A 13,850-nucleotide genomic window follows, 5' to 3' on the forward strand; every position below is an offset into this window, starting at 1 on the left:
GAAAAATTGTTTCCAAATTTAGGTTTTGTGTATCTCACTTTATTTGAACAATGGGAATTAAGAACCTTTTCCAAAAGAAAATTAGTTTTAACTCTCAGATGAAATTAATGTACAGAAAGGATTTTAAATCTGGCATACTGTGTCAAGGAACTGGGTTCAGATTCTTTTTCTTCCAGTGCAACCTCAGTGTAATGCAAGAGTCATTTGTTATACCAAGGGACAGAGGAACACCTAATATCTGTAATTTGTTACGCTCTGTTGCTATTCCTCTGATAACCTTTTATGGGGGCAGGAAGGAGGTTTTTATCACTTCTGCTGCAAATCTGTCCTGTCTGAGCAGCAGATGTAGTTGCCCTTTCTTTCGTATATATAAAAATATTTACATCCTCTATTTAATTTTGATGTTGGTATAAGAAGCCAAACCAAGTCATCCATCTCACACTGAAAGTATCTTAGTACACTGATACATTTCCCCGGCTTTGAGACTAAAGAAAAATTTTGTTCCACTAAATGAAAGCAATCAAGTGGTTAATCCTTTCAAGTGCAATTAGCAGCACTGACCTCCCTGTTCTTTAAATTGAGGGTCATGGGGAGGTAAAGGCCATTTCTGGGCCTTTTCTTTCATATCAGAATACCCCTTCACTATCTCTTCTGTTTCCAAAAACATCAGAGACCAAGAGAGAAAAACAGGCTTCTGCTTCCATTAGCAGTAACTTAAACAGCCATAAGTTAAAGGGGGAGGAAAAGGAAGAGCATCTCTATCTCCTCTCACAACAGGAGACATCTGGCCTCCTGTGGGGAGGCCCCAGATAACAAAGAACCTGTCAGTGCAAACCTCCACGATGTGTTCAGAGAACCATTTTACCTGCAGTCTGGCTCATTCATTTCCTGCCACTGAAGCCATCTGCTTTTGCTTATTGTGGGTATTTTTGTTCTTTGTTTGGCCAGGAACATGAAGTGGCTTCACTTTAGCATGCCTGTAAGCTTGGTCAGCGGGAGTATTTAATCCTTTTCTCAAAATGAATAAGAGAGGGAGCTGCTGCAAAAAACAATTCCTTTCCTGGAAGGTAGCAGAAATGTCATCCAAGCCAAGGTTGAATAAAGGGTCATGTCAGTGCATGGGGTAAAGATACATTGAGATTGAAAAGAGATGCCAACTTGGAATCTACAGTACAACCTCCCAAAGCACTTGTAATCTTACCTGATTTAAATCCTTTGCTACTGCTTCTTGGAATTTTTGAGTCCATCTGGTTTTCCACATAGTGTTCTTCAGGCCCAACAGCAGAGTAATACAAGGACCTGTTCTTACCTTGCCCTGTGTTTCAGTACTTTGCCTGAATGCTCTAAAACCCAGTCTACATAAATTATGGTTATAGCATGCTTGTACAAAATGTGATGCAATATGAAAATCCATCCTTCCTACCCCTACCTTCAAAAGTGCCAAAAGAAGAAGGGAGGGAGGGAAGCTTCCTATTAATTTCCCATCATGTACTATAATGCAGTTAATGCACTCCCAGGTGCCATTAACTTGTGTCTCAGAGTATTCTGGGACACAAAAGTTAATGGTGATTGCAGCACAATTACAACAGGAAAGCTTTCTCACTAAGATCAAAATACGTGGCAGTTAAACTCCTGATCTACTGATACCAGAATATGAGGTCACCTACTAAGGTACTGAAGGACCCAACGTGGTTCCTAAACTGTTATTCCTTTTCTTGAGGCACACCATTTTAGTAAAATTCTAATGCTGTCATTAAGAATGTTAATTGTGACTGATCAAACTTAGTAATATCAACATTTAAAGGAAGTGTTTATATGAAAAATCTACCACATTCTTCCTGTTTGCTTGTTGGGAAAGATAACACATTGCTGCCAGTTTACAGATTCAGAAGAGAAATGAGATGCTGTCGAATTTAGAAAGTAGTATATCACATAAAACTGCTCATAGTGGTATGATTTCTTCACCCCTATCTGCCAGAAATAAATTCAAATAATTCTGCAGTTCCAGAGTAAGAGGTGGGAACTAGTTCTCTAATGCAAAACAGACAGCAGACTGTATTTTCACCTCATGGAAAGTGGAAATTTTTGTCTAACTTTAGCAATACTGGTGCGGTTGCCACATGATTTTACTGCTGATTTCTCAGACCACTGGTGTTGCAATAGGATGTTTAGAAAAATACCGCAGAAGAGTGAATAGAAGAGAATGTGCTCCACCAACATACCCCAGACTGAGTCCTGCTCCTTCTCTGATCCTGTGCACTGTGCTTCCCTTACTTGTAAAAGTAATTTCTGCCTCTGAATAAAGTGTCTTTCTTTGAAACTCTATCTCTATGAAACTGGGCCCATAAACCAGTTTAAATGGCATGAAATCTAAAAGCTTTAGTACAATTTCTGAAATTATTTGCTTTGGAGATGGATACTGAATGAACTGAAGAGAATCAAACTCCTTTAGATTTAAAAAAATCTATCCTTTTGTCTTTTCTACAGAAGTACAATACTTGAGGTGCCAGCAAAAGAAGCTTGCTCGAGCTGAAGCTCAGCCTTCTTTTAATTTCCTAATGTTAAATAAAAATTCTGTATTTCAAGAACATCATAATGTCTTATTTCTTTCAAAAATTATTTTTGAGGTTTCAGTTTCATGACTAATTTTTTTTTGCCAAATGCAGCATGAATTTCAGCTGACCTGAAACTGCATTTTTCTAGTGATTAGTCTATGCAGCTGAAACATGCAGTATAGTTTTTCTGTTCACAGGTTTCCTTTGGGCAGAGTCAATGCTACAGTCTTTTTCTTTTTTCATATTTACAGCAGACAAGGAAGCAACTTGATACAGCTTCCATTGTCAGAAGTGTCACATAACACACCTCAGTCTACTTGAGGCAGTTGGATCATGTTACTTCCTCTTTTAACCTCACACGTGTCTGAGTGTGGTGACAATATTGGCTTTGCTCTGCATACATGCGTTGATTAAGAATACACAAGTACTTGCATTCTATTCTATCGTGACTGTGTTGGCAAAAAAATATAACATAGAAGCCTTTACATCACCAAAAGCTTCCTCTTTTCTTTGAATATGGCTTGTTTTTTCCAGGAAACTGTTTTAAAACCAATGCCAGAAGCAGCTGACAGGGAACTGGCCAACAAAATTATAGTGTCAAACTCTTGAATGCAGAGTGCTCTCTAATGTAGGCATGGCTGAGCTGATTTTGCTCATTTTAAAAGAATTCATTGAAAAAAGAATGGAATAAAAAACAAAAAAAATGCTTGAATTTTTTGAAGACCATGAAAACTAACACAGTAGATTCAAGCAATCAAGGTAACATGCAATACTTCAGTTGTTCCAACATATGGATGGTCTGATGACAATGGCCAGGATTTGGTTTTCTAGGCCTCTGCAAAGTTCTGCCCTCTCTATATAGGCAGTGGTCATTTTCAGCTAAACATGTGCCTATGTATATCCATCTTTAAGACATTGATTTAGAAAAGACATTTCTAGTTTGTATTTCTATATGTTGGCACTTTTCTTGTAAGAAATTAATATATCATAACTAACTCTGTACTAAACTCTGTCACTGTCTTTCAGTACCTTGTTTTGTTTTCCAAAGTTCCAGTATTGGCATGCTACTGATAACAGAATTGGGATCTTCCTGTGCTGCTGAGTTTACTGTGTCATTTGCACCAGTGACCAGAGCCAAGTCTGTATCTCAGACAAAAAGGAAATATATTACAAAATGTGTTATTATAAAAGGAAAAGCCACTGCTTCAAGTTATCAAGACTACACCAAAGCACATTAATCAAGCATACAATAAATGATGACAGCTTGTTGTTTCATCTGAATGAAAAAATTAAATCCATCTGTTGGTGTTCAAACCTAGAATCCAATCTTGGCAGTTCCATGTGCTAATGAAAACTATTGAAAAAATTTCATGCATTCTCTATGCAAGTTATCATAAAAATAAATACTCCCAAGACTTAAGAGGCAGTGTTACGCAAGGCCGTGGTGAGGTCACTAAATAGAGCACATGTGTGGGATCTGAGGATGACGTGCATTATGTTATACCACATAGAGTATTTCAACACTGCTCACTTACAGGCCAAACCTCCAGTATCTCTTCTGAGCAGCTTCTCAGTTCCATGGCTCTGCATGCAAGAAGCACTCCATTTACACCCAATCCATTATAGCACCAGGAATTAACATTTTAGCAATTGAAGAGATTCCACCCCTTAAGATAGTAGAACACAGCTCTAAAAATTGCTTATAATTCCTGAAACCTCTAGCCATGCTAGTCATGAAAGGTATATTTGTAGAGTAACACTACTGATAAAAATACAGGGTTTAGTTTAGAGCTTTAGCTACAGCAGTATCAAATAGATTTCCCTTGTCCTCCTTATGCTCATTGAATCCTTCAAGGAACTCTTTAATAGGCTTCTGAAATATCTGCAGGAGCAGCACTACTCCCTCTGCCCAACATACTTACCCATGTGCCTACCAATTTTTTTTTCCGAAGTTGTTCACAGTTTGCCCAGTAAAGTCAAGCTTAACAGTCTGCACATCTGTTCAGTCTCCTAGAGTCTGGATTAAAATCAGCACCATGTTAGAGCTCCCATTTCTCTTGACCTTTCTAACTACATGGCTGGCTATGCTTCCCAGGAGCGTTAGCAACCTGAGAAGAATGAGAGAAGAATGTTTGGCTGTACCATTTTTCTATCTTCTGCAACAGCCCTCCAAGTGACTGAGAGGCATGAGCCAAAGGAATTTAGTGTACTGTTACATGGAGAGCAACATTCAGGTCTAGGGCAACCATAGGTCTGCTTTGAGCATAGAAGGGAATAAAAGCAGTCTAATACAGAAATGTCTGATTTCCCTGCTGTTTCAAGTTCCTAAAGTGCATGCAAATGTAATGTCAACAAACTTACAGCATCAAATACATCAATGCAAGCAGATTATCCTCATTGACAGCAATGAAGATACACCTATTTCATATGTTTATGAAACACAGATACATAATCTTGTCTTTCCAATCTGAGTATATAGGATAAATAGTGAGTCAAACATTTTAAGATTGTCAGCTGAAAATATCTGACATTGAGTTTTCTAGAACCAGTAAATTCAAGATCCCATGGTACTAAACTTAGCTTGTAAATCTTCCTTTATGAGCTATCTCCTGCATAGTTGCCTAGAACAAAGTCATCTAGATTGACTCCATCCATTAAAACTGGGTCCAGCGATGCAAAGAGCTCTAAACCAGATAAAGCAGTGAAGAATTCTTCTGTGAAGGAAATATGGTCAGTGCAAGATGATACAAAGATCTGAAAAGGTGCTGTTGAAATGACCAGATCCCCACCTGTCAGTGGCCTACATAGTCTCTAGTTTAATAGTTGATAGCCTTAGAAGGAAGTGAAAGGCAGAGGTACTATAGAGCCATCTTTGCCTTTCCTCCTAATGCTGCAGCTCATATGCATCTCCAGAGACATTATCACAGCTCTTATAGCCCTTCTTATTTATGCAGTGTTGAATATATTAGGAAATATTTGCCATCCTTACAAACTTAGGACTTACAGGAAAAAAAAATCCAAAAGAGACCATTAAGTGAGTGAAAATTAAAACCACAAATCATTAACACCCTAAACACTGAAAATTTTATGTGCATATTTTTAACAATGCAGCATTCTACTTGGAATTCACTATTTTATTACAAGTAAAGCCCCTGACCCTTTTAAAAATAATTTCTTTAATCTTCAGGAGAAGAGTATATCAACATTTCTAAACATTTCTATTTTTATCAAAATTTCTAAGACTTTGAGTGTTTTCTGCTGGATTTTTTTAATGTGACCATACCAAATGAACTGCACTTAACATTACTTTCTACAGCAGCCTGTTTTGCTGGGGGAGGCACTTTGGCAATTCTCTTCCTTTTTTTCCATATCCCTCTCCTCTCAGAGGCCCCTCATTGTGATGACCCATTCATTTGGCTACAGGCTGCATGCAGCTGCCTCTGAAAGAAGCCAACTGTATTCTTGGGTCAGCTGGAGAAGTCAGCTTCATTCCAGCTGTAGGGATGTACAGCACCTCCAACGCCTGTGATTTGGGGCACAGAAGAGCCAGGCTTCCCCTCGGGCTTCAGCAGAGGTGCAGAACATTTTAGCTGGCTACATAGCAACTGCTCAGTTGCTTCAGGCAATCCAGTCTACAAAAACTATTATATTTAAGGATTTTCTGCTACATATTTGGAACCATTGTCTTTTGTTCACATGCCTTCATAGGCATTTGCAATTTTTTATAATGAAAGAGGAATGATTAGCTGGCACTTTTCAGCTTAGGCTTATACTGTGCTGTAGATGGGATGCATGGAAACTAAATGTTTCCTGATTTCCATTAATATTTTTCATGTATGTTTATGCTACAGAAATTAAATTGTCCTGAACCACCATGACACAAACTTTTTTCTTATTGCTGCAATAGAAAATGGATGTTGGCCAAAGCTTGCCATTCTTAGAGAAATCTGAGACTGAATAGCTGATTACCCTGCATAAATGTTGGCAGTACTGCGTTACCCATTTTTAGGAAAAGCAAGTCTGGGAGGGTTTTTTAATGAGAATTAACTGAATGAGGGAGGCCCAGTAAAGTAACATCAGTGACTTCATCTCACATTTCTTTGCTATAAACCAGTACTATTCAAAGGGTAAAAAACCAAAACCATTTAGGTTTGTGTCTAGTTCTTTGTATTTCCATCCCCTGTCCTGCACTGAAGGCCTTCATTATTTTTTAAGATGAGGAAAACTCCCAGAAGAGTTCACAGACATCGAGTGAGTAATTATTCATTAAGATCTGATCATAAAGAACAGGACTGATTTACATGGGAGGTGGAATACACATCAACTGCAAAACCTAAAAATTTCACTATGTGACAAATTGTGTAAACTTGATGAAATTAGTCTTAGGGCCTTGATTAACCATTTTGCTTTATACTATATCATTACAGAAGAATGAGCTCTGTAGTTCTATCAAGATCTATGCTCTGAAGCTGACTAATAATTAATTGTAAAGGTCTGTATTTATGGACAAAACCAAGAAAGGAATGACTGCTAACATCAGACGAGATACAGATGGCATATAAGGAGAGAAGAGGTATTTAACAATTTTAATATTTGGATTACAAGTGTGAATTGGATCGATTCAAAGGAAGTGGGAAAAGGACTTTGACATGATTAATGTGAAGTGAACAGTGAAATATTCAGTGTTACTCAAGATGTGAGGTAGCTTGGAAAGCCTGCTGTTGAGTAATTTGAACAGCAAATATCTGAACTCTCACCCAGGGTAATGATAGAATCAAACTCCTTTATCTCTTCAATAACTTGGTCTAAGCCAGCTTCAGTGCAAGTTCCAACAATTTCCATAGGTTTCCTTCCTGCTGTAGATGCTGTGCCATATCCACCCAAAAGTGACATTTGGCAAAGATCAAGCCCAAATGTCAATATATTAAATGAGTACATTGGTCAAAACAACAGTTTCAAGTCCATATAAAAGAATCCCAAAATAAATAGTTCATTTGCTGTAAGTTCCCATGTAGTTTGTTTGGGAAGTCAGACTGCATTATTTTTCAGCTCATTATAGTTTACTTTAACAAGCTGTGAAGCTGATACAGAAATACTTCAACAGTTTAATATTGCATTGCCTTTTTTTTTTTTTTTTAAAGCTTCAGGATCCCACTTGGCATAAAAATTGCATTTCAAACAGATTTTTAGATACACTTTGGATAAAACTTTGTTTTTCAGACATTTTAAAATTGTTTCTCTTCTCCTCCTTAAACTACCTTAACATTTTTCCCTAGTGAAACAAAGATGTTCTTTGTTAAATTACATTTCCCATCTTGCATGTTATGAAACAGCACATTTCGCACTTCCTCAAAGCTAGTTGCTGGGTGAGATCTTTCATTGAAGGCTATTCAATGTTTTTTAAAATATTAACTTACAGGGCTGGTTTCAGAAGTAAATCACATTGCTGTTATTGTTTTTCTAGTTGTTTTTAAAGTTCAGTTGCCAGATTTAGTGTACTAGAAATTGTTTATATACAGCAGGGCTAGAACTCATGCAAAAATGAAGTTCTCTTATGGCATAAGATCACCACTTCAATCAGAAGGAATCAACTCTCTCAAGGCCACTGGTTTGTACTCCATGCCAACATGTGAGTGCCAGTCATGACCCAGGGTGTGACCAGCCAGAATTGAACTGATGGCACATTCACACTGTTTGGTGAAATGCCACGTGGAAGCGCTTGAGCTCTGGGGAAAGGAGCTACTAAAAAGCAGGGTAAAAATGAGGAAGAGCTCTCCTAGCACATACATACTGCTTGCAATCCTTCAGTTGGCAGGATATCTCTACAGTGTTACACATCATGCAACCCAGACATATTTTGATTTCTTTGGTGTCATTGGCATTTTAGGAGTTTTTTTGCCGAATTTTAATTCTAGGAAATCCACCAGACATATATATTCAGTTGTCATAACTTCATTATTTATACTACCAATATGAGCAAAATTCTGTCACGGAGCCAGTCCAGTCATCCAATCTGCTGCAACATCTTATTTGTAGAAGTTTCCTAAGTAGATGCCTTTGTCTTTTTTTCGCACAGAAAAGAGGACAAACTAGTGGAATTTCCGTACCACACACACAATGCACAACAGGATAGCTCCATCCAGAGGAGCCAATTAAGACATCCACAATTGTCAAGACTGGTGTCAAGAAAACCTTCAGCACACAAGGCTCAGCCAGAGTGACTGTTTGATATTTGAGTAACAGGCATAGCTGCTCCACCTACAGCTGTCAGCCCCTGAAATCTACTATGCACCACATAAGGGAAATAAAAATTGAACTAATATTTCAAGAAATGATATCATTCCTAAAATATTTACTAAGTGAAATAAAAGCAAATAAAAGTTCATTTAATCACCCAGTTAGCAGAAGATTGTTACCTATGACCTCTATTGGTTTTGGTCACGTAAGCAAATATGCCTTTAGAATTTTTGCTCAAAGACTTTACAGGCATAAGAGGAGCTGAAATAATTTGTTACTGTGCAGTACAAGACCCTTACTCACTTATTTCTTTCCAAAACCAATCCACAGTTACAGCAATGGCTAGGATTACATATACATCTGACTAGATAAACATCCACAGCTTATATTACAGCATTGCTGCTGGCTAGAAAGTATTGGATCTCTGCAGTGTGGTTAGTGGGATCCTACGAGGTCTTGAAGACTTGTTAAGGAATTTCTATAGGGCTGGATAAACATTCTGCAGAGTGCTTTGTTGATTCCTCATAGTTTATGCCAATTTTTTCCATTGACATGCAAGACTCCCTTGTGGAGAGTACTCAGCGAGTGCTGGATGTGCATGCAAAAAACGTACATTTGCAATGAAACGGTTCAAGAATTGACCTCTGGAGACTTTTACCATAATTGAGGAGAATCCTGTAACACCAAGAGTGCCTGCTAATCCAGGGGTGCAGCTTGCACCCAATGCAAAAATTGATCATGCTAGGCATGGATGCTGTCAGCAAGCCAGCTAGTGGTGTCCAAGGAACAAATGGTGCTGAGTTCAGCACCTGGAAGCGAGCATGGCTGCTCTGATGCTGTATTGCCTTTAGCACTAAAATATTTTTCATGCTAAAGCACTAGAAATTAAGACAAGCTACGATACAGAATAAAAATACCAAAATACTGGTCTTCTTGGTCATCAGTTAAGCTGAAGGAAAGATCTGCCAATTTCAGATAGAAGATAAAAAGTTATGAATTTTTTGAAGGAATTCTCAGAAACAGAAGTGCTCCAGCTCCTTTTCCTGTCACAGTCTGTGACTCCTTCTATTAGCCTTGTTAATTATGAGAAAACAAAAGCAGTTTGATATGATTGTTTTGTAATATCAAACAGGACATCAATTACACAGAACGTGAAGTTTGAATAGCTGTATAACTTCACAGTAGGAAATAATTGCTACTTAAGGGCCTAAAAGATCTCTGACTACAATTCCTCTAGCCAACAATTGTTCACATGAGTCTCTTGGGAGTAAAGCTCTATGGAATCTAAGTCAGATTCTCAGTTAAACTGTTTAGCAAATCCAGGGAAAAAAAAATCCTTGGGACCAACATCAGCATCTCTCCTAATCAACACAAAAGCCAAAGTCACTAACTTCTTTTTCCTTGTATTCCAGTCCTACCAAATTTGTTAAGCTAAATTGTGTAAGACTGCTTCCCTTGTAAAGGGCCTAAGATAATTATGCCCTGGCTCCTTCTAGGAGCCAACTGGATTTTGAGGAAAACAGAAAAGGGCCTCTAGTGAACTGCATTCTCAATTTCATATGACAGAATACAGTAGAGTACCCAGCAATTTTACAAAGGTCACTAAAGAAGCACTGAAACTACACCCCAATACAGTACCTAGATATGCCACAGTCTTGAGAACACTGGCAGAAGGGTGAACATCAAGGTGTGGATATTCAATTCCACACTTGGCAATTCATGTAAGAGTTGCTGCCGCCAAACCAACCAGACTGTGAAATGCAGCTACAGGCAGAGGAAGGTCAGAGATTTCAATTCATTTTGCAATGGTAAGACCTGGAAAATTAAATTATTTAGATCCAAAATGAAATATTACATTGTGTGTCATACTGAAAACATAAACAGACCATTGAGCAAGAAAGGACTGTTTACTTACGTTGTTTTCCTCTTCATACAATGAATTAGAAATATAATAGTTATAGGAAATTTTAACCTAATTTAAGTCTTTTCCAAAAATACATTGCTAGAACATTTTGGGATGACAGCTTGTAAGCAACAGAGCCAGAACTGCTCCTTTGAAGCCACTGTTTCTCATGGATGGGAGAGAGTTGTGTGGATGTACTCGCCAGAGTTTCCAAACACATTTTGCCTACAGAGAATCAAGGCAGGCAAAACAGCTCTGCATGCTTTAGAAGACTGCCACGATCTAAGTGACACACTGGCAAAGTAGTACCTTCCCCTCTTCTCTCTTACCAAGTTTCAGGCTCAACTTTTGAGAATTTCTATCAGCCTCCATAGTATTGGATATGAAATCCTCCTTAACAAATCAGCATTAAAACTAACTTAAAATTTTCAAACATTTCTTTTCCCATAAATTTATTTTAATTTAGATCAACTGAGGCAGCTGGTAAATTCATAACAAGAAAATTGTTTCATGTAAGAAAACAAATGGGAAGTTCCAAAAACGTCTAATTTGATCAGTGCTTTTTTAAACACCAATTTTTCATTTGTGAACAATGAACAACATTTGATTTGAACAAAATAAACTTTTTATCAGCAATAAGATCTTTCACCCCTTAGATACAAGTGGCACCTTTAGGATTTTATGTCTTCATACTATATATTTTCCTATCCTCTTAAAGACCAATAAATTTGTCAATAACAAGGATGCTGTGGATTGAGCACATCTACCTTACAAGAAGTGCATATGCCCATTGTGCCACCCAGAGCCACGCCCAGAACTTCTGCTGAAGATTTCAGTGCTTCTACTGCTGCTTGCTGATGAAGTTTTGACACCTCAATCGTACTAGGGGTGTTCCCAGATCCAGAAGTCTTCTGAGTAGACAGCCCTGCCATCCCTCCTGCACAGCACAAAACTGAGCTGAAATACATTAGGTGAAAAAAACTAAAACACAAAAATCAAAGAAAAAAAATCAACCATGTAGTATTGATATATTTCAAACTATTTTATAATTGCCAGGAGGACTGAGAACAGATAGTTTGTCTTTAAAGATGAAAGATTCCTTCTTTGTTCGTTATTGCGAGTGAATATCCGTTTTTGATTATTAGACTTCTGCACACTCCTCTCTTAACCTTTTCTGGTTTCTGTATTTTTTATGACACCAATTCAGCGAGCAGCTATGAAACTAATTAGCATCCCAGCAATTCAGCTCCAGGATCCATTGACATATATTTGAGTACATGTTTTCAATTAGCATCAACACTGAGGTATTGTTTTCTAATATTAGTTTAAAATGCCTCAATCACTGCCTTCGTCTTTATGGTTTTCAGGCTTATTTCTTAATACTCTGCCCTTATAGAAAAATCCTCAGCACATTAGTTCAAGTTGAAAGATGAAAAAAATACCTTTGCTAAATTAGTCCAGCCCTGCACTGTGCGCATTTAAAAATGTTTTGGCTATTATATTCTTCATGGGTAACATTTTTATATTTTATCAAGGTAAATATGAAGTTCTGATTCTCTCACATTTCGATTTTAGATATTTTGATATAAAAAATGCCCTGAAATTCCTACATGACCTCATTCAGTAAACATGCAGTCATCTATCTGATATTTGAAGAGCACATGGTGAAATTTTTAAATAATAAACTGTCTTTTAACCTACATCACTGAATGAGTTGAAAGTATGATCCAAAACAATACAGTCAGAAAAATCCATGATGCTCAAATCATAACCATTCAACAACATTCTTGGAACATTTGCAAAGGCCGAAGACCACGTGTTGGCTGGTATCTGCAAGAAATATTTATGGGCTTTTCAGGAGTCTAAGCCCAAAGGCATCAAGCTGAGAGAAGGGAAACTGTCACATAAGGATACAAACAATCCTGAGATGGAGTAAGTTTATAGATATTGTACCCTGAGGAAATCTGGGGTTAAGCAGAGTAGCTGTATGACTGTATCACTGTGGCTTTTATTATGGCCTGTGGAAAGGATGCAACACAAGAAACAACACAAATTTCCCAGAACACCTCTCAGTATTCATTTGCAAGACAACTGAAAAAAGTTAGCTTCAGTGATTTTACACCTTATGTAACATTCTGACAAGTCCAGGACACCCATTAGATTTTTTCCAGTGATAGTACCATTTGAAAAACTTTAAAGAATTAAGGAAATTCAACACCTCATTTCTTCCAGCGTAAGTGCTGAACTATTTTCTAGGATGTTGGAAGCCTTAAGGGCAGGTAAAAAACAGTTCAGGTCTAATTACTATCAGATTGTTGTCTTCTCAAAATACTTCCTTTCTCTGTCTTTAGTAAAGATGAATGCCAGTTACATTCCACATGTAATAAGAAATATCTCAGTTTTAATAAGTTTTGAACAACACATGCATCTGGATATGGATTAAAAAATAGAAAATAAATGCATTAGAGGGTGGATTTTAAAATAGCAAATAAAGGTAAATATGGTCTCCTGATAAACTCTAAAGTGCCTAGAGATTGGTACCTGAGCAATTGAATTAAGTTCTTCGATGAATACTTCTGCTTTTGTAACTGACTGAATATTACAGAATTGGAAATGCAAAGCTGTTTTCTCTTGAATGAAACATAGCACAGTCAAAGCAATATGCTCAAATAAGGACAGTAGAAAACAAAAAGGCTATAAAATTGTTTCCCTGGCCCTAGGGATACCAGATTCCATGGTCTAATGAAGAAGGATGACAAATATTTGCCCATATAAGTGAATGGCAAGCCCTAGAGGGCTGTTTTTCAAGAAGGCCTGATTCTGCACACACGCCTTGCTCCTCACTGCTTGTAGCACTAATATTTCACTCAGGGTCCAGCTCTTTACTTGCCCATATTACTCATTTTGCTAGCCAAGACTACCCTCCTAACTTTGGGTCACTTAGCCATTGAACAAATTCTATCTTTGTTTTACTTTGAGAGCTACAGAAGTTCATGCTAGATTATGTTATCTAATTTATCTGCTTTTTCCAGTCTTGTGTTTTGAAAACTACCCCATAATCTCTTTAATGTGTCAATAGTCGTTCATATTCCAATCAACAGAACAGATTTCCATCCTGCTGCTGTAAGCTCTATCTATTCCATAGGTTTCCCAGC

At 37.5% G+C, this 13,850-nt stretch overlaps 1 long non-coding RNA gene across 1 annotated transcript in view; it reads right to left on the bottom strand.

The window, feature by feature from the left end:
* LOC128794634 (uncharacterized) overlaps nucleotides 1-13,850 on the bottom strand; it is an 82,202-nt gene that overhangs the window by 6,347 nt on the left and 62,005 nt on the right. The window lies entirely within an intron of this gene.

This window comes from Vidua chalybeata, chromosome 13, assembly GCF_026979565.1.
Source record: "Vidua chalybeata isolate OUT-0048 chromosome 13, bVidCha1 merged haplotype, whole genome shotgun sequence".
NCBI classification, from domain to species: domain Eukaryota; kingdom Metazoa; phylum Chordata; class Aves; order Passeriformes; family Viduidae; genus Vidua; species Vidua chalybeata.